Consider the following 21,694-nt stretch of genomic DNA (forward strand, 5'->3'; position numbering starts at 1 on the left):
TGTCATCCTATGTTAGTGACGTCATTTGGATGTGGTATGGAGCGGCAGGGGGTCAGCACACCGCGTCCGTTTGTTGTAGGCTTTCTTGACGTTCGAGCCGCTACTTCTGAATCAAATAACTTCTCAGTTGGCATCAAGAGCCTGAGTGCACCCCGTCCCAGTTCTTCCCACCATGGAACAATCCGTGGCTGTTCCAGGAATCGAACTCGAACTCGCATAGCAGTCAGAGACGATGACCACTGAACTACAGAGGCCGTAGGAGGTACAAGTTTCTCCTTGTTACAAGAGGCATAACACGTTCTTCTCACAAACCTCAACGCTGAAATGCGATTTCTAAATGAGAAACGCGCTACGAAAACTTTCGTTCACGTTACACACTTTTAAAGGCCGCGGAGTGGACTTACTAAATCAAGTTTTATACGGCAACTCATGTCCGGAAATGTCATACAACGACGCTACAGAGAGTCAAAGTTATATGCGCCGGTGCCTGTAAATGTATGTATATATATAGGGAGATCGTGATGATGTTAGAAACTTTCAAGGACGCTGGAGACGGAAAAATGAATAAGTTTGAGGTAAGGGTCCCTATACCGGAAACGATCGAGTCGAGAGTTACAGGCGAAAATGATACCTGACAATGGAATACATGTACTAGTTTTGTTGTTGCTGAGGTTTTAGGGCTGTCAGTTTTGAGAAGTGCTACTACGGACCAAGACAAGAAAAAATGTCTAGTTAACATGGACTCTAAAATTCGTACCTGAGGAGCTATGAGCACTCGTTCCTCTTCGTTAGTGTGAAACACGTCGCCTCTATTGAACAAGTGCTTATAGCTCTTAAAGTATGCATTTTAGAACCCATGTTTACAGGACATTGTTTCGTGTTTCGGTCCATACTACCACCTCTGAAGTTGTCTATCCTAAAACCTTAGCAACAACAGTACCAGCACATGTATTCCACTGTCAGAGGTGTCAGAACGGTTTGCGCTTATAACTTTCTACTCGTTCGTTTCCGGTACAGGGACCCAACCCTCAATTTGATACATTTATCTTTCTCCATCATCCTTGAAAGTGTGTAACATCATCACGGAAGCGCCCTGTATATACATACATTTACAGGCGCCGGCGCCTATAACTTTGACCGGACATGGGTTCCTATTCAAAATATTATATACTTACTCCCGTCTACAAGTCCTACAAGTTTGTAACGGGAATTTACGAACAGCCTGTATAAAGAATGTAGGTGGAGCCACTCCTACTTCCAGTGTGCGATTGTGAGTTAGAGCGCGAATCACGTGCGTACCCAAACGTGCAGTACTTTTCGCGCCAATTTTGTTTGCTACACGGCGTTGCTGTTTTTAATGGCCAGCAGTGTTCACGCCGCCCTCTTGGCGCCGATAGTCCACACTCCGAGCAGGGCACCGCGCTCGAAGTGTAGCCTTATACTCGTAGAATGGCATCAACTCCCGTGATGTCATTCGTCGCCGGGCCATTTGCGTTCGCCAGCCGATAACGCGACGCAGCGCCCACGGCAGCTGGCTGCACTCGCCTTCGGACACGGCCGACTACGTGTCATAATGTTTTGTTTATTTTCACTTCTGCACGAGCCTATTGTGCGTTCCGAACACTTTGCTTTGTGTACGGAATTCGCTATTTACAGGTCTGTTTGGTCCTGCGGCGAGTAAACATGCCGACAGCAGGCGTGCCGTGCGTGCTGCGGAAGTAGTGACTGCTTTCCTCAGCACAGTCCTCGTCCTTACAACGGCTTCCAGCGAGCAGCCGACGAAAAAAGTTTAGGAATGGATGTCGGGATTCCTACTAAACTCTCGTGTAACAATAACAGGGACGATAGATGTCGTCACTGTTACATTATCTTTTCGTGAAACATTCACTTACATAAACAAATGTGGTTTTCACGCAACCGTTAAACTGAAATGTCTGCTGGTTTCTGCCTTTAAAGTCACTCATACAGTGTGTTCCAAAAGTTTGGCTAGATAATTATACAAATTGTTGAGGATCCAAAACTTAGTATTCTGAAATGAGGAACTAATGATAATTACTGTATAGTATGACAGAAATAGTGGCGAACATCTGGAGCATGACACATCGTTTAAATATTTAGGAGTAGTAGTACAGTCTGCCCCGCCTCCGTAGTCGAGGTTGGAGGTTTTCTTTTTCTTTTCTTTTTTTCCCTTTCTTTTCTTTTCTTTTCTTTCTTTCTTTCTCTCTTTCTTTCCTTCCTTTTTTCTCTCTTTTCCGTATTTATTCGAGAACATGTATTATTTCCTTAGTGAAGAATGCCAGGTGGATGATATCGCTGAAAACTGAAAAAAGGTGTATTTTGTGCCCTTTGACTTATTTTCTTTTCAAAGAGTTTTGACTTATCTCTTACATTTCAACTATAAAAAATAAAATAAAGTAAAACAAAAAATGCGAAGACGTACCTGGATACACGAGGCGGGATCGGCGAGGAACGCAAATGGTTCAAATGGCTCTGAGCACTATGGGACTTCACATCTGAGGTCATCAGTCCCCTAGAATTTAGAACTAATTAAACCTAACTAACCCAAAGACATAACACACATCCATGCCCGAGGCAGGATTCGAACCTGCGACCGTAGAAGTCGCGCGGTTCCGGACTGAAGCACCTAGAACCGCTCGGCCACCGCGGCCGGCCGAGGAACGCAGCCTCGGCGAGGAACGCACTCCATTATTTTTTTGTAGCGAAAGAAGTAGTTTATGCCAATTGTTTGTATACCATAGAGCACTTAGGCGCGTCAAAGATCCCGAGTTCGAGCCCCGATTAAAAAAAAAGAAAGAAAGAGGGAAAAAAGTTGCTACCGCACACCAGTGCGGTGGCGCTCGATTCGCCGTAAGCCGGTTAGAATCCTAGTTGTAGATGAAATTTTCACTGTCAGTATTTAGCCGGCTTTTGAAATATACTCTGCTGTGACAAAAGTCATGGGATACCTCCTAATATCGTGTCGTACCTCCTTTTATCGAGGGCAGTGCAGCAACTCGACGTGGCATGGACTGAACAAGCCGCTGGAAGTCCCCTGCAGAAATACTGAGCCACGCCCACAAATATTCGATGGGATTAATTGTCGGCCGACCTGGGTGGCGAAATCATTCGCTCGAGTTGCCGAATATGTTGTCCAAACCAATCACGAACAACTGTGGCCCGGTGACATGGCGCATTGTCGTCCATAAAAATTTCATCGTTACTTGGAAACGTGAAGTTCATGAATAGCCGCAAATGGTCTCCAAGTAGCCGAGCATAACCATTTACAATGATCGGTTTATTAGAATCAGATGACCTAGTCCAGTCCACATAAACACAGACCACACACGGTCACGAGCCCTGCACATGTGCTGCAGGCAAAGACACTCAAGTCGGTCTTCTGCTGCCATATCCCGTTAACGCCCAATTTCGCCACACTGGTCTAACGTATACTTTCGTCGCACGTCGCACATTGATAGCTGCGGTTATTTCACGCAGTGTTGCTTGTCTCTTAGCACTATCAACCCTACTTAAATACTTGTGCTCTCGGTCGTTAAGTGAAAGCCGTCGGCCACAGCGTTGTTCATGGTGAGAGGTAATGTCTATAATTTGGTATTCTCGGCACACTCTTGACGCTGTGGATCTCGGAAATCCCTAATGATTTCCGAAATGGAATGTCCCACGCGTCTAGTAGCGATTCTACTGCCATCTTTATATGTGCATATGGCTATCCCATTACTTTTATCACCTCATTGTATATGTAGATGTAAGTAGATGATGTCATATCGATGAGCCTGTGTATTGATGCGTCATGCATCACACTTAGAAATTACGAAATGCAAAGACTGAGTAGTAAGATACATCTTAAAACTCAGAACGATGCCTGGAACGGCATTGGATGCTCGATCTTTTGGTTGCTAAGAACTCGCTGAATCCAGCACATGTAAATCAGTCGTTTCACAGCATTACCGCACTGGACTCTTACTACACGGAGTAGTGTGAAACTCCCTGTTAATCTCAGACATGAGCACCAGTTGCACCTAACATCTCGGAGGGCGAGGTGTAGCGGGTCCATCTGTGCACCCATGACGTTGAGAGAGACCTTTTGGAAACTCAGTTACGTCGTAGACACATTATCGGCGATGGCTGCAATCATTTGGACTCATTTTCAGACGACACTGCGTGTCGTCGGTGGGCTTGGTGATAAAACGTTGTGCTTAGCACCGGCGACTCTTGTCCTCCTCCTGTTTTGCTACATCTACATACACTGGTGGGCGAACACGTTATGATCACCGCCCACCGCGAAAGTGAAGCCGACTAATGGCGTTGCGGTGACGTGATGCGGTTAGGAAAGTCTCTAGACGGAGAACAGTGAATGGCGAATCGTTATAGCGGAGATACGGGCGGCAAACGGGGAAATCCACTGACATAGGCGACTTTGACGAAGGGCATATTGTTATGGCCCCGCGCCTGGGATCCAGCATCTCGTAAACAGCGAAGATGGTCGGCTATTCACGTGCCACTGCCATGAGTATTGTGGAAATTTGTTGAAGGACGGTGGAAACACAGATAAGCGACAAGTTTTTGGACGTTTACGCCGCATCATAGACCGTAGATGTCCGAGGCTTTTCAGCTCTGTAAAGCAGGATAAGTTTTTATCTGTGGTAGATCTGACGACAGGGCTCAGTGCTAATACAGGAACGAATGTATCGCAACACTGAGCTCATGCACATTGTAGAACGTGCTATGGACCACGTTAACATTGTTGCAGACCATGTGCGTCTCTTCAAACGTGACGTCTTCCCTGAAAGCGAGGGCATATTTCAGGAGGATAACTGGCTGCATGACGAAGCCAAAACCGTGCTACAGTGGTTTGAGGAGCATGATAGTGAACTCGCATCGATCTCTTGGCCACTAAATTATCCTTTTATGAATCTGTTGGAAGAAATCTGTGACACTACACGGCGCCAGCTCCGTGCCAACAAACCACCAGCTCCTAAATTACGGGAAGTACGTCACCTTCGCGTAGACACCTTGTGCCACATACCTCCAGAAACCTACTAAGGACTTGTCGAATCCTTGTCACGTATAATCACTGTTGTATTGCTTTCCAAAGACGGACTAACGCGCTTCTAATCGGGTGATCATAATGTTTGGCTTATAACTGTATATCAAAAGCAGGTGGCAACTGGCGTCCCTCAACGTACTGGAACAGAGCCGTTGATGTTCACGAAATATATAAATGTCATGGCAGATATCTATAGCGCTACAAGACTATGCGCAAGCGACGTTGTCGTACACAGGAAAAGCGTCGTGAGAAATTTATAACGAAATGCAGAGAGACTTCGAGATGGTTGGTGCCTGGTAGAAAAGTTTGACAGCTGACTCTAAACACAAAAAAATGGTTCAAATGGCTCTGAGCACTATGGGACTCAACTGCTGTGGTCATTAGTCCCCTAGAACTTAGAACTACTTAAACCTAACTAACCTAAGGACATCACAAACATCCATGCCCGAGGCAGGATTCGAACCTGCGACCGTAGCAGTCGCACGGTTCCGGACTGCGCGCCCAGAACCGCGAGACCACCGCTGCCGGCACTCTAAACACAGATAAATGTAATAAAAGCATATAAATAGCCGATAAAATACGATATCGATCGAATCCGCAATTGGCGATCATTAGCCGGTACCAGTTACAACCATCAGGTATCTAGGAAACTTCCTGGCAGATTAGAACTTGGTGCCGGACCGAGCCTCGAACTCGGGACCTTTGCCTTTCGCGGGCAAATGCTCTACCATCTCAGTTACCAAAGCACGACTCACGACCTGTCCTCACAGCTTCAATTCTGCCAGTACCTCGTCTCCTACCTTCCAAACTTCACAGAAGTTCTTCTGCGAACCTCGCAGAACTAGCACTCCTGGAAGAAAGGATATTGCGAATACATGGCTTAGCCACAGCCTGGGGGATGTTTCCAGAATGAGATTTTCACTCTGCAGCGGAGTGTGCGCTGATATGAAACTTCCTGGTAGATTAAAACTTTGTGCCGGGCCGAGATCCGAACTCGAGACCTTTGCCTTCGCGGTGAAGTGCCCTACCATCTGAGATACTAAAGCACGACTCACAACCCGTAGAGCACTTGTCCGCGAAAGGCAAAGGCCCCGAGTTCGAGTCTCGGTCCGGCAAAAAGTTTAATCTGCCAGGAAGTTTCATATCAGCGCACACTCCGCTGCAGAGTGAAAATCTCATTCTGGAGGTATCTAGGAGTTTCCAGCCGAAGCCACTTCAGGTTGAATGACCATAGATACTATCTGATGAATAGTATCCGGACACCTTTTAGCGGACAAGAAGATAGGATGTGTCCACCTTTCGCCTATATTACGGGCTGAAATCTGCTGGGGATGCTTTCAATTAGGTGTTTGAATGTTTGTGGAGGAATGGTAGCACATTCATCCTCAACGGACGAAACCAGAGAAGATAGTAATGTCGGACGCTAGTGTCTGGATCAAAGTCGATGTCGAAACTCATTCCAAATATGTTCCGTTTGGTTCAGGTCTAGATTCTCCTCAGGCCAGCCCATTTCGGGGATGTTAGTGTTCTCACAGTTTCCTCACAGGTACTGCTTCATGACAGGGTACATTCTCATGCTGACACAATGACCGTTTCCGAACTGTTCCTCTACTGTATGTAGCACAAAATGCTGTAAAATATATTCATATTCCTCCACATTTAGTTATTCCTTAAGCACAATAAGGGGACCACACACTAACCACGAAAAATTCCCTCGTATCATAACGCTACCTCGTCTCTACTTACTACTGGCACTACACAGGTCTGCAGGTAACGTTAGACAGGCATTTACAAACCGAAACACTTCTATCGGATTTTCACAGGATATAGTGTGATTCATCACTCCAAATCACTAGTTTCCAATCATCCACTGTCTCGTGCCATCGTTCATTAAACTAGCTCAAGCATCGCATAGTATTGACTATAAATGTGTGGCTTATGAGGTGCTGCTCGTCCATTGAACCTCATTATTTTTAACTCCACAGCTAGATCGCTGGTGGCACTTTGGAACTCACGAGTGATTCCTTCCGCTGACTTCGAGAGAAGTTTTACAACCACCTTCTGCAATACTCGACGGTCCCTCTCCGTTAGTTCATCAGATCTGCCTTATCTTGTTTTAGCTGCGGTTGTTCCATGACGTTTCCACTTCACAATTACATCACCAACAGTCGACTTGGGCAGCTTCGGAAGAGTCGCAATGCTCCTGATGAATGTGTTATTCAGGTGACATGCAGTCACTAGTCCATGTTCGAAGTGCGTGAGCTTTGTTGACTGACCGTTCTGCTGTTACCTCTTCTCTACTGACAAGACAATCCTTCCCGCCTCCTTTTATACTGGCAGGTTCGCCCCTCATGACATCTAGTGGTCAATTCCGAATTACATAGCGCTGTCTGGATATCTTTGATCAGATAGCGTAAATGTAGTCGTGGGTAAGGCAGATGATAGACTTAGATTTATTGGAAAACGATCTAAGGAAGTGTAAGTCCTGTACAAAAGAAGTGATTTACCAAACACTGGTTCGTCCAATTCGTGTGTACTTTTAGTCAGAGCCCGTAGCAAGTTTGATTAGTGTTCTCGACGGGGAAAATTTCAAATAACAGCAGTACGTACGGTTCGTGTGTACTTGCACTTGAAACCCGTAGCAAGTTTTATTAATGTACTCGAGGGGAAAATTTCAAAGAACAGCAGTACGATTCGTCTTAGGCTTATTTACTCCGCGTTAGGCTGCCACGGAAATGTTCAACGGACTGCAGGGGAAGACATTTCAAGGAAGACGTTGTGTAGATTGGATACTCTTACACACAAAATTCCATGTTCCCGAGTTCCATACCCAGTCAAGAAGCCTCGACTTCCTCCAACACACATCTCACGTAATGACCAATACCTTAAAATTAGAAGTATTATGGCTCGTACGAATGCAATACACTCTTTGAAATTCTGGAGGTAGCAAGGGTAAAATACAGGGAGCGAAAGTTATTTGCAACTTGTACAGAAACCAGACTGCAGTTCTAAGAGTGGAAGGACATGAAGAAGAAGCAGTAGTTGAGAAGGGAGTAAGGTAGGGTTATAGCGTCTCCCCAATGTTGTTCACTCTGTACATTGAGCAAGCAGTAAGGGAAACCAAGGAAAGATTTAGAAAGGACGTTACAGCTCAAGGAGAGAAATAAAAATTTCCCGGTTATATTATAAGTCTGTCAAAGATAGCAAAGGACTTAGAAGAGCAGTTAAACGGAATGGATAGTGTCTTGAAATTATAAGACATCAACAAAAGTAAAACAAGGATAATGGAATGTAGTCGGATTAAATACGACGATACGAGGGAATTAAATTAGGAAGTGAGACATGGTCATGAGCCTTAATATTTGACCAGCAAAATAACTGATGATGGCCGAAATACGGAGTATATAAAATGCAGACAGGCAGTAGCTAAACTAGCATTTCTGAAAAAGAGGAATTTATGAACAAAAAATATAAATTTAAGTATTAACAAGTCTTTTCTGTTGGTGTTCATCTGGAGTGTACCTCTTACGGAAGCGAACCGTGCACGATAAACAGTTCAGACAAGAAGGGAATAGAAATTTTTTGAAATGTTCTGATACAGAAGAATGCTAAAGATTAGATAGGTAGATAGAATTACTAACGAATAGTTACTGAATCGAGCTGAATAAAAGTAGGCATCGGCTGATAAGATGCATCCTGAGGCGTGAAGGAATCGTCAGTTTGGAAATGATGGGAAGTGGAGGAGGATAAAAATTGTAGAAGGCCACCTAGGCACGGTTACAGTAGGTCGGTTCAATTGGACGAAGTTTGCAGCAGTTATTCGGAGACGAAGAGGCTTGCAAAGGATAGACTAGCGTAGAGAGCTGCATCAAACCAATCTTCGGGCTGAATACTATATCAATAATAATGGCTCATACAGATGACTGACCGCGGTCTTCCTTCTCGGAATGGAAGAACAAGGGAGAAAATGGTTCCGTGTCTATATGAATCCCACGCCACACACCGAGCCATGGCTTGCCAATTACAGCAGTAGATGTAAATAAGAAGAGTATATTACTCGCCAAAGTCAACTGAAGATCTGACTGCGGTAGCAGCACCGTCGTGTTTATGCTCGTGTACAAGGAGGGTAGGCATTACAAGCGATAAGTGTTAATACAAATTAAGCGCTGCCAGATACTACACGTCTATACGCCAATTAAACACTGACCAGCTCATTTGTGTAACAGCACTCGCCGCACAATACATCTGTGACTACATTTATTCACAGTGAAAGTGTATGATGCCACATTTCGTATGAATAAATCTCATCTTTAATTCTTATGCTTCATTTTTTTCATAAAAAACTTTCTTGAAACTATGTCGTGTCGTTCACAAACGGACGACTCGTTTATTGTGGCTCAGAGTTTCATTGCTAGCCTTCAAGTCCAGTTCTGTGCCACAAAATCTGTAAAATTTTCGTTAAGATGCTACTGCTTTACGCTGTTCACAGGATCACAGAAATTGCAGCCTAATAACTCATTTATGCATATCGTCGATGGAATATGTATAGTGTGCACTTTGCCTCTTCTCGTTATTTGGCGTAACCGATCAAGGTGGCGCAGTGGACTCGCATCCGGAACGACGTCCATTCGAATCGCCGTCCAGCCGTCCAGTTTTCCGTTATTTCTGTAAATCGCTGAACGCAAACGGAATGTCAAACTCTAACCTTTCTTCCTCTCTTCCTTGACGTAGATACCTGAATCCCACTCCGTTCGGTATCGTGTCCCTCGTTCCGTAACTTGAACATCAGTGATTCAGTCAACTCCCAATAGTTTTGTCGCACGTTCCGTTGCATTCTCCTTCGGTACTGTTACTCCTTTCTCCTTCAAGTCGACGATAAATTTAATAATGTTAACAGTAAGTCACGCTGGCTACACATAAAAGCATTTCCGCAATAACGCTCCATGCTTGCACTCCGAGGTTAACAACGTGCACTAGGTTGAACTGGACCGTGGTTGTAGAGTACTCACCTGACCGAGTTAGTTCCGCTACGGGCTTCACTTTGTCTAGTAGTAATTCTGAATTGCAACTGGGACCTCGCGAGCACCGACATTTTCCGTTTCGATGTTTCCCGTACTTCTCTTGGTGGCCTAGTGGTAAAGTGCCACACTGCAGATGCAAAGGTTTCTATTTAGATCCATGACTAGTCCTAGGATTTTCTCTCACCTCTGTCAATGTTTGTTACTTTGAAAACTGTCGAATTGCAACGTGGTTCGGAATCGACGTTAGACTGTAGGCCTCCCAATAAATGGCTGGGTAAGTCAGTTCAAAGGTCAGGGGAAGACAAGGATATAGTACCTCCAATAGGAAAGCACTGTGGTGTTAAAACGTACGTTCGGCTATACATCTTTACCTTTATCCACACGAATGTTCCCGCGTATACGGGACGTTGCAACACCTCAGCTTCCTTCTTTCCATCATTCTGATCGCTTTTCACATGCAAACCTGACTTTTCTCGCCGTTTTTACGAGTCCGCGTGATTAATGCGACTGTTCTGTGCTAGCGAGCTCGTTGGGTGGTTTGATGTTAATAGAGACTCGACGACAAATTTTCCGCTTCCACGGGCGCCAGAATTTTTTCTCCTCGCGTGGTAGTACCTGCTTACGACGCCAACAACAGCCAGTAAACACCTGCCCCAGAGTTTCCATGCAGCCCGTCAGACGTAATAACACCTGCAAGAGCACGCCTGACGCCGAGGGAAGCGAAACCTGGATAATCCCCGTTGGGCCAGGTTTTTAGCTTCCGCTGCAACTACGCGTCAGCCTTCAGTATATTTACTATATGTAGATACGTTATCTATTCCCAAACATCGGCTCTTGTATCATCGGCAGCAATATTGCTAGGGTATCGATCGTTCCAGGTCAATACAGTTTCTAAATAAACATTCCGCCTAACCAACACGCAATGTTTTTCTCCTTCCTCTTTACTTAACCTTTTGCAAAATATATTTAAAAAACAGTTTCTTTTTCCGGAAACAAGTATTTCGTCTTTATTTACGCGAGTCTTGCAATAACGGGAGGCATAAACTGAACTTCATGCATTTCTTTTTTTCTTCTTTTTTTTTCAAACTCTTTGCATAGTGAGCTGAAATATCTGATTTGTATATTTTCTACAATTTTCTTTAGAATTCCCACTTTCTGTTGGCAAAAAATTTCCGGTTATGACTTGAAATTATTTTCTGTGTTGTTAAAAGAAAGGCTAGAGTAGGAGGAATGGAAGATTTTGTAGATGAAACAGCAGCTCACTCTACGTAGAATAGTTTCGTCGCAGGAACTGTTCCGATATGCGGCATAAACGAAACAGGTAAACTAAACAGAAATTAATTATGTCAGTTTGGGCAAGTTTCTCGTAGACGTTATTACGGAATATACGGTTGAAAAATGAGTTCCGCTAAGATCGCAATGAGATGCTATCGTTGGGTATTAACAGTAGATTCGAATAATGCCCTCACAAAAAATCACTTATATTTTTTAAAATATTGTTGATGTAGTTGTTATGGTCTTCATTTCGAAGACTGGTTTGATGCATCTCTTCCCGGTTCTCTATCCTGTGCGAGACTCTTCATCTGTGCATAACCACTAATCTTCAGCATTTTTCTGTAGCACCACATGTCAAAAGCTCGTGCTCTCCATTTGTGTGAAATGCTTACGGCCCACGTTTGCTTCACTTCCATAAAGGGCTACACTACAGACAAATACCTTCATAAAAGACATCCTAAAACTTAAGATTATATTCGGTGGTAACAAATTTCTCTTTTGCAGAAACATTTTTGTTGCTCTTGCCAGTGTGCAGTTTTTATTCTCTTTGCATCGGCCATTGTCTGTTATTTTGCTGCCCAGAGAGCAAAACTAGTCTTCTACTTTTATTATCCAAATTGCTAACTTAAACCCCCAGCATAGTCAGGCTTAATTCACCCACATTTCATTACCCTCGTTTTACATTTGTTCATATCCATCTTATAACCTCGTTTCAAGAAACTATCCGTTCCAATCAACTGCTCTTCCAAATCCTTCGCCGTTTCTGACAAAATTACAGTGTGATCCGCTAACCTCAAAGTTCCTATGTCTTCTCCCTGAACTCCAGTTCTCTTTCAAACCTTGTCTTTGGTTTCCTTGACTCCTTCCTCATTGTACAGGTTAAATAACATCGAGGGTAGGCACAAACTTTTCGCAGTTCCTTCTCAACTACTCCTTACTTCTCTTGCCCTGCCACTCATATCACAGCAGTCTGGTTTGTGTATAAGTTGTACCCAAACGTTCGCTTCCTCTATTTCAAAGCTGCTAAATTCAGAATTTCAAGAAATGGGATTCGAGTCAACACTATCAGTGCTTTCTATAAATCTACAAATGCTGTAAACGTAGTTTTGGCATTCTTGTACGTATATTCCAAGATAAGTCATAGGATCATCATTGCCTCGCATGTGCCCATATTTCCCTGGAACGCAAGCTGATTTTCCCAGAGGTCTTCCTCTACTAGTCTTTCCAGTTTTCTATAAGTAATTCGTGACAGTATTTTGAAACCATGAATTATGCAACTGTTGGTTCTCTACTGTTCACATCTGTAAGCACCGGACTTCTATGGAACTAGAATTATTGCAGTCTTGCTGAACCCTAAGGGTATTTCGCATGCGCCAGATATCTTGCATACTAGGTGGAACAGTTTTGTCATTACTAGTTCTCGCAATAACGTCACATTTTCGCACTTCTGAACCATCTTCTCGTACAATGCAATGCTTAGAGCTGTACTTAGCAAGGCCAGACGCGTCTGGAATAACGACTGTGGGTCTGCTGCACTGCTCTGCCTGTATGTGCTCCATAGACAGTTTTCAGCTTTCTTTTAGCCAAATGGTAGGTTGGTTTCCTATTTCCACCTCAGGTAGATAACATAGACAGTGCAACTATGAAAACACATGCAGTAAATTTCACTATTAAGACAGACGGCGTAGGTAACTTCACCACTCAACTGGTTCAAGAAGATGTGGTGCCCAGAAGGAAATCTATAAACAGAATCAGGTGTCTAAGTACAGTCAAAGAAATGCAAGGACAATGCTAGAAATGATGCATGAATACGAATCTGTATGTATTTGTGTGTAGCTGTTGTACAACGGCCGGCTGGGGTGGCCGAGCGGTTCTAGGCGCTACAGTCTGGAACCGCGCGACCGCTACGGTCGCAGGTTCGAATCCTGCCTCGGGCATGGATGTGTGTCATGTCCTTAGGTTAGTTAGGTTTAAGTAGTTCTAAGTTCTAGGGGACTGGTGACCTCAGAAGTTAAGTCCCATAGTGCTCAGAGCCATTTTTTGTTGTACAACGTGAAATTCCTTTCTTTAGGAAAAAACTGATCCTGTAGCAAATTTTGCAAGTCTGCTGTTTAATTTCACTAATTTACATCTAAAAGTAGTTCAAAAATGTATGACATAGCATAAGCAAACTGTTCTGAAAGGAGAACGAAAAAAATTTATGCTGTTTAAAAAAATAAATGTTCCTGTGGATACAGGAGATCGCTACTTAAAAAATATATGTCACTGTCGATACAAAATGATCACCGCTAAGGTCGGTCTTCTTTATTGTCAAATGGTTCAAATGGCTCTGAGCACTATGGGACTCAACTGCTGAGGTCATTAGTCCCCTAGAACTTAGAACTAGTTAAACCTAACTAACCTAAGGACATCACAAACATCCATGCCAGAGGCAGGATTCGAACCTGCGACCGTAGCGGTCTCGCGGTTCCAGACTGCAGCGCCTTTAACCGCACGGCCACTTCGGCCGGCTTTTTTTTTTTATTGTCACATTTACATTATTATTAATTCCTTGTTCACGGTGAACGATTTGAAGGCTATACTGATAATGGTTAAGCTCTACGTCAACAGCTGTAAAACTTTGAAATTCTTGTGTTTCTGTTCAGTAAAGGATCAGTTAAAAACAATTTGATCTAGCGGGTAGAGCACTAGTCTCCGTCCCTGCAGGTCCCGGGTTCGAATCTAGATAGTGGTTTTTAGGCATTTGTGTAGAGGTCTGTGCAACAGTGGAGATTGATGACTCTATTTGGATACGTAGGATTCAGCGTTAAAAAATATCGTTTTGTTACATGTGCTAAAATTTGCATTGTACGTTTCCGCTAATCAGTACCTAATGTCTGCTAATACACTCCGAAATCCAACGTGCGCTGTGTGGCAGAGAGTGCATGGTGCAGAAGCGTCATTTTCTCCCTTCTTGCCCCATCCGCGGAAAGAAAGATTGTCTGTACCCTCTGGTAGGTTCCCGAAATTCTCTGTTTTTAGCATCGTGGTCATTACGTAAGAGGTATTTTGGAGGAAGTAATATGTTTGACATTTTTTAGAACGTAGGATCTCGGAATTTTGTTAGGAAAGTTTTCTTCGATGCACAGCTTGTTTCCCGCAACGTCTCAAGCTGCAATTTGGACGTCGTCGTCTCACTTTTAAGGATGAGGTTACTGCCTATTCCGAATTCGCAAGCAAAATTATTCCCTTCTTTTCCGTGGTCTTCCAATATCTCTTTCCCCATTCTGCTAGTAGTTCATTATATTCTGCAGAGTTCTATTACCTAGCCTGCTCATCAGGTGTTGTTTCCAATTCCACGTTACTTTTCAGTTTTTTCATTCATGTTGACAATGTTTAATTCTCTTCTGACATCTTCATTTTTAATCACTTCTCTTCTTATGCACTCCTTTGTCCTCCTCAGGAACCTCACCCCTACCTTGTGAATTTATGTTCTTGTTTCTTTTTGTGATAATCCAGCTTTCACTTCCACAGGATAAGACACGAGCCGCCACCACTTATAGAATTTCTCTTCTTGCACTTTATGGCCCAATGTTTTGGCAATTGTTCCACAAACAGTTTAAAATTAGTGTATTTTATTTTCAATACGTGAATCAAAATCAGAACTAACATTGCAGCCTGAGTAAGAGATTCGAGAGGCTTGTTCTAAAACTGAATTATCTAAAACTATTTTTCGTCTGACTGGATATTTTCCTCGGAATGTCGTTATTTTCGTTTTATTACTATAAACTTTTCACTTGTATTCCTTGCATATTTCATTCAGCTGGTATACTGATCCTTGAAAGTCATCTTCAGTCTTTTGAGTAATAACGATACAATCTGCAAACAGAAGCACATTCAGGTGCTCATCATTTGCTATCTTAATTCCTCCGTTTAGTTTACATTTCTGTTTAAGAGAATGAAGTCAATGTAAATATGATAAAGAGTAGGCGACAGTCCACACTCTTGTCTTACACCCGCGGTTCTAGGCGCGCAGTCCGGAACCGTGCGACTGCTACGGTCGCAGGTTCGAATCCTGCCTCGGGCATGGCTGTGTGTGATGTCCCTAGGTTAGTTAGGTTTAAGTAGTTCTAAGTTCTAGGGGACTGATGACCACAGCAGTTGAGTCCCATAGTGCTCAGAGCCATTTGAACCAGCCATTGTCTTACACCTAGGAAAATAACTTGTTTGTTCAAGCCGAATATGTTGAGCATTTCTGTGACAATCCTACGCTGACCAAAAATACTGTGACGAATCGTCCAGCGATTTCTCGGGGGCTCAGTGGTAAATTAAGCCGTATTGCGTGAAATGTCCCTTGATAGACAAGCTTGCACACAAGTTCATTTGCAGATACCAAAGCGAAATTTGGAAGTGATCTATGTAAAAGTTTGCAATTCTGAAGAAGACAACGGAAGCAACGGTATACGTTGCGCATTTAACCAACCCTAACTAACTCCTTCCGAATAGGCCATGAAGGCCCAAAGGTACCGACCGGCCGCCGTGTCATCCTCAGCCGCAGGCGTCATTGGATGCGGGTATGGAGGGGCATGTGGTCAGCACACCGCTCTCCCGGCCGTGTGTCAGTTTCCGAGACCGGAGCCGCTACTTCTCAATCAATCAAGCAGCTCCTCAGTTTGCCTCACAAGGGCTGAGTGCACCCCGCTTGCCAACAGAGCTCGGCAGACCGGACGGTCACCCATCCAAGTGCTAGCCCTGCCCGACAGCGCTTAACTTTGGTGATCTGACGGGAACCGGTGTTACCACTGCGGCAAGGCCGTTGGCATTTAACCAACCCTTACTACACCCTATACCCAGAAGGAAAAAACAAGTTACATTTGGCGTCCCGGTCAAATGGCTACTAGGCGATTACGGTAAAATCTCCATCCCTACAGAACTGTATAATGTATCTCACGGCGCAGAATCAAAGTATAAGAAGACATAAACATTACAGCAGATGGCGACAAACTTTCTAACAACTGCAGTTTCTACAGAGTAATAGTCTCAAACGTCCACTCTGTCCATCCGAAGGGGCCTCCTAAGGGCAAACGGTACCGACCGAACGCCGTGTCGTCCTGAGACGATAGGCGTCACTGGATGCGAGTATGAAGGGGCATGTGCTCAACACACGGCTCTCCCGGCCGTCATCAGTTTTCATGACCAGAGCATCTACTTCTGAATCAAGTAGCTCCTCAGTTGGCCTCACAAGAGCTGAGTGCACCCTGCTTACCGACAGCGCTCAGCAACCAGGGCGGTCATATACCCACTTGGTAGCCAAACGCAACAGCGCTTAACTGCGGTGATCTGACGGGAACCGGTGTTACTACTGCGGCAAGGCCATTGGTTGAACTTCAGAGGTGAAAGAGTGTATGGTGTTACGACTTTTACTGCTGATTTCACGTTGGAGCTAAAAGTGAAGAAATGTATTGATTAGTTTAAACATGCCGTGAGACGTGCATAGAAGGAACGGAAGAGCCAGCTTTTTATTTGCCTTAACTTGTACGTATCCTTGTCATCCAGATGGACTAGACTGAGCAGTCTTATTATGGGACGTGGTTTTCGGTATATGCATGTTCCGGTATATTTTAACTCTAGGTTGAGAGATTACAAGAAACTCGAGCCTTCAGTCGTCAAATCATTGAAGAGAGGTGAGCAATGGAGTACTGTTGTCTAAGAGAGGTTTCTTAAAGTTACAGATGTTTCTATTTTACTAGAAGTAATTTTCAAAGAAAAAATATAAAATACAATAAATATTACTTTTTCACTTACTTCCCGTTATTATCCTAAATAATCGCCAAATAGACACTATTTTAAGTTAGGAAACTCTTCATTTATGCAGAATGTTAAGCTTCAGCTTATTTAATAGCCATAATGCACTTTTACAAAAGCTGTTACGCCAGGAAGAAAGAAGATTGGCTTCTGTGTGGAAGAGGACTTCCATAAAAAGCAGCAAATTTAGTGTCGAAGTGAAAGTTATTAGCTAAGAGAAATATTTTCACAATCACCGGTATAGCGTACTAGACGATGATTGTTTGTGTTAGCATGACAATACACCCAGTCATAAGAGAGCATCTGTGAGGCAATAGTTTGTGGATGATAACATTCTTGAAATGGGCTGACCTACACAGAGTCCCTACCTGAACCCAATGGAACACCTTTGGGGCCGGCCGGTGTGGCCGAGCGGTTCTAGATGCTTCAGTCTGGAACCGCGCGACCGTTGTTCCCCTGCACTACGCAGCACGCATTGCTGTAAAATGTGTTCATATCCTTCCGAAATTAGCATTGTCTTAAGCGAAATAATGGGACCACACCCAATCACAAAAAACACCACATACCATAACACTACGTCCTCCTTTCTTCACTTTTCACGCTACACGTGATGGCAGGTAACGTTGTCCAGGCATTCACGACACACAGACCTTTCCATAGGGCTGCCCCAGGTTATAGCATGATTAATCACTTGTTTTCAGTCATTCACTGTACAGTGGCGTCGCTCTTTTCACCACCTTAGCCATCACTTAGCAGTGGCTACAGAAAAGCATGGCTAATAAGAAGCTGTTGGACCAATGTACCCCGTTCTTTTTAACCCGCTACGCACTTGCATGAGGTTTGCCTGTTCTCGGTTAGCTCCGATTGTTCCTTCGCGTTCCTATTTCATAATCATACCACCAACAGTCAAATTGGGCAGCTTTAGAAAAGTTAAAAAAGTGGTTCAAATGGCTCTGAGCACTATGGGACTTAACTGCTGAGGTCATCAGTCCCCTAGAAGTTAGAACTACTTAAACCTAACTAACCTAAGGACAACGCACACATCCATGCCCGAGGCAGGATTCGAACCTCCGACCGTAGGGGTCGCGCGGCTCCAGACCGTAGCGCCTAGAACCGCTCGGCCACTCCGGCCGGTCTTTAGAAAAGTTAAATTGACCCAGATGTGTTTGTCATTCTGGTGGTATCCAGTGACTAGTCTATGTCCGAAGTCACTGACCCTTCCTGGCCTGCCAATTCTGCTGTTAATGTTTCTCTACTGACAACACAACAATCCACACCCCCCTTTATACTGCCTCTTGTGACATCTGTTGGGCACTTCCGCATTACACAAGGTTGTATTGATACTTTTGATCTGATAGTGTATTTACACGCACTGCATTACGTTTACTAACGTTTCAATTCAGCTGCAATTCTTTGCACCAGGTGCTGATTATCTGTAAGCCTCTTTGCATTTCGGAACAATTTTCAAAGGATGTCACCTCCCTGTAAACATTTGTGTCGTTTGTGAATATGCATATACGTCACGAACAGTGTAGGCCCTACTAGGCTACCTTGAGGTACACCGGACGTTTCCTTTACTCCATACGAATCTCTCTTTCTTTGCGTTTGTCCCGTCGGACCGGGTCCGCTGTTTTCATAATTTGAAACATTTTTTTTTTAAGATTTTAAGATACGTGTCTGAAGTCCTCGCACACGTTGAAAACCGCACGCCACAGTACCACAGCACGCTGACGCTGCTAGAAGAACGAGAACTAAACGGCTTAGCCCACTGATAAAGTAGGTTGCCGAGCGGTAATTTGTTTTCGGTAGAAGCGGAAGTGTCGGGCCAGCCAAAGTAACTTTACAGCCGCCATAGCTGCCGCCGCTGCCGCCGCCGCCGCCTTAGCTGACAGCTGAAACATTTCCGCTACAGCTGAAAACCAATCGCCGCACGATAATCCAGTTTATGTTTTGAACCCTCTAGCGACGTGCTTCGGCACTATGGTGCGAAGATTTCAGTGTGTACCAGATGCATCGTTGGTTTTAAAGTCTGTTGACATTACAATGATACGACAGTTCCAAGCGTGTTGCTCCGAGGGTCTCTCATATACATGACGTTATCGCATTGGTGACGGATGGTGGTGACGATGGAATTTACATGGGCGTCAAGAGCTTGTAACGTACAGAATCTATATTACTAAGCGATTATCCCGAAATCCGGAACTATTCGCAGGTTGCCTATCTAACAGCTTCCAGGAGTAACAAAAATTTAATATTAATTATTTCTCGTAGTCATTGAACGAATTTAAAAACTTAAGATGCTATCATAATCTACTCATTAACAGATAGATAACTTCATGTTAAAAGCTTGGCACAATAATTACAGTGAGAAACTATGTGTTTGTCTTGAGGCACAGTAACTGACGACGCGCAAGTACCTGGACTCTATTCATCTAGTAATAGAGAATTAGAGCATTGACCTATTACAAAAAATTTTGCACATAAATTCAAACCTTTATGAAACGTTTTCTCACTAACATCCCTACACACACACACACACACACACACACACACACACACACACACACAAATAATGAAACGAAACAAGTTTATTACTTACAACATTTTCGCTGCTCATGCAGCAAAGCTTCAGCATCACACATGACGTTTTAATTTGTTACTTCTTTACTGCTAACTCTATTCGCAACACACTTTGCAGACAGTATCTACATATATCTCTGAATGTACCCGCGAAAGTGTATCATCGTACGACCCGTACTTCAGGAGACATGACGTCATAAACACTGAGCTTCGTGAAAAACTAGCTTTTGCTTAGAATGGAGCGCAAATTACCCAAAATCCAGTGTTTGATACTGAGAGACCTTAGAGCCTTCAACAAACTTTAAATCATAATTTTAAACATTTCCCAAAGTTTTTCTCACTAACATGCTTAAAGTGAAATATCTAATAGTATTGGTTAAAACCAGTCTTCGTTGCAATTTTAGTTTTTTTTTTTAATTTTTCAACGACGAGTTTCGCCTTATTTAGGCATCTGCAGGTTATCTTTTCTAGATGGACAGCTCCTGTGAACGGGAACGCGTTATGCAGATCTTGCTGGCTCTCGCGTTCATCTAGAAAAGGTAACCTGAAGATGCCTAAATAAAGCGAAATGCGTCGTTGAAAAATAAAAAAAAAACTAAAATTGCAACCAAGACTGTTTTTAACCAATACTGTTATGCACTGGTTTGCTGTATGCCACAGATGGATTGGAAGAATTTCTGAAATATCTAACGCATTTGTAAAGTAATCAGACGTCTGAAGCTGTTTTATACATGGGAATTTGGTTCTTTGCGGAATTTAGGGCGTACTGGTTGTTGCTAAAACAGTGAATCCCAGATGTTCTTGAAATAATCGCTAGTACTGGCGGTTTGTATAAATACGACAAGTCGTATTTGAATTTCATACAATTTATTGCACCATGAACTAGTTTTCGAGACACTGCACGCTTATCATCAGATGGAGGTGCCACAGGAACATTATTTACTGTACCATGTGCAGCTAAACGCTAGGGTAGTAGCGCTGGCGGAAATTACGGAAATTTAGCCATTAGTTTATCAAAACGCTTACGAAACGAAAAGATCGTTAGATCCTATGATTCTTACATAGCACTGCCTCGTGGTATCCTTGACGAATTAATTCCAATAATGTACATCTTAGTCAGGTTAAACACACACACACACACACACACACACACATACATAAAATTTAGGTATACTTTGTTTCACACTAAATAAACACTGAATGGAAGTACAAACAGTATGAAAATGCTTGATTTCACACTTCGGCACATCAGGGTCCTTGACAGGAGAGGCATTACATTACAGAATAAAATATTTACAAACATAGATAACGGACGTAAGTGAATATTGCAAGGTGCAATTGTCTCAATACGTTGACAATATACGAGGGCAGTTCAATAAGTAATGCAACACATTTTTTTTTCTCGGCCAATTTTGGTTGAAAAAACCGGAAATTTCTTGTGGAATATTTTCAAACATTCCCGCTTCGTCTCGTATAGTTTCATTGACTTCCAACAGGTGGCAGCGCTGTACGGAGCTGTTAAAATGGCGTCTGTAACGGATGTGCGTTGCAAACAACGGGCAGTGATCGAGTTTCTTTTGGCGAAAAACCAGGGCATCTCAGATATTCATAGGCGCTTGCAGAATGTCTACGGTGATCTGGCAGTGGACAAAAGCACGGTGAGTCGTTGGGCAAAGCGTGTGTCATCATCGCCGCAAGGTCAAGCAAGACTGTCTGATCTCCCGCGTGCGGGCCGGCCGTGCACAGCTGTGACTCCTGCAATGGCGGAGCGTGCGAACACACTCGTTCGAGATGATCGACGGATCACCATCAAACAACTCAGTGCTCAACTTGACATCTCTGTTGGTAGTGCTGTCACAATTGTTCACCAGTTGGGATATTCAAAGGTTTGTTCCCGCTGGGTCCCTCGTTGTCTAACCGAACACCATAAAGAGCAAAGGAGAACCATCTGTGCGGAATTGCTTGCTCG

At 43.7% G+C, this 21,694-nt stretch overlaps 1 protein-coding gene and 1 pseudogene across 3 annotated transcripts in view; one reads left to right on the forward strand and one right to left on the reverse strand.

Annotated features, from left to right (window-relative positions):
• LOC126248510 (elongation of very long chain fatty acids protein AAEL008004) overlaps positions 1–21,694 on the forward strand; it is a 351,103-nt gene that overhangs the window by 40,978 nt on the left and 288,431 nt on the right. The window lies entirely within an intron of this gene.
• Positions 16,044–16,161, reverse strand: LOC126249884 (5S ribosomal RNA; annotated as a pseudogene).

Source organism: Schistocerca nitens, chromosome 3 (assembly GCF_023898315.1).
Source record: "Schistocerca nitens isolate TAMUIC-IGC-003100 chromosome 3, iqSchNite1.1, whole genome shotgun sequence".
Taxonomy (NCBI): Eukaryota; Metazoa; Arthropoda; class Insecta; order Orthoptera; family Acrididae; genus Schistocerca; species Schistocerca nitens.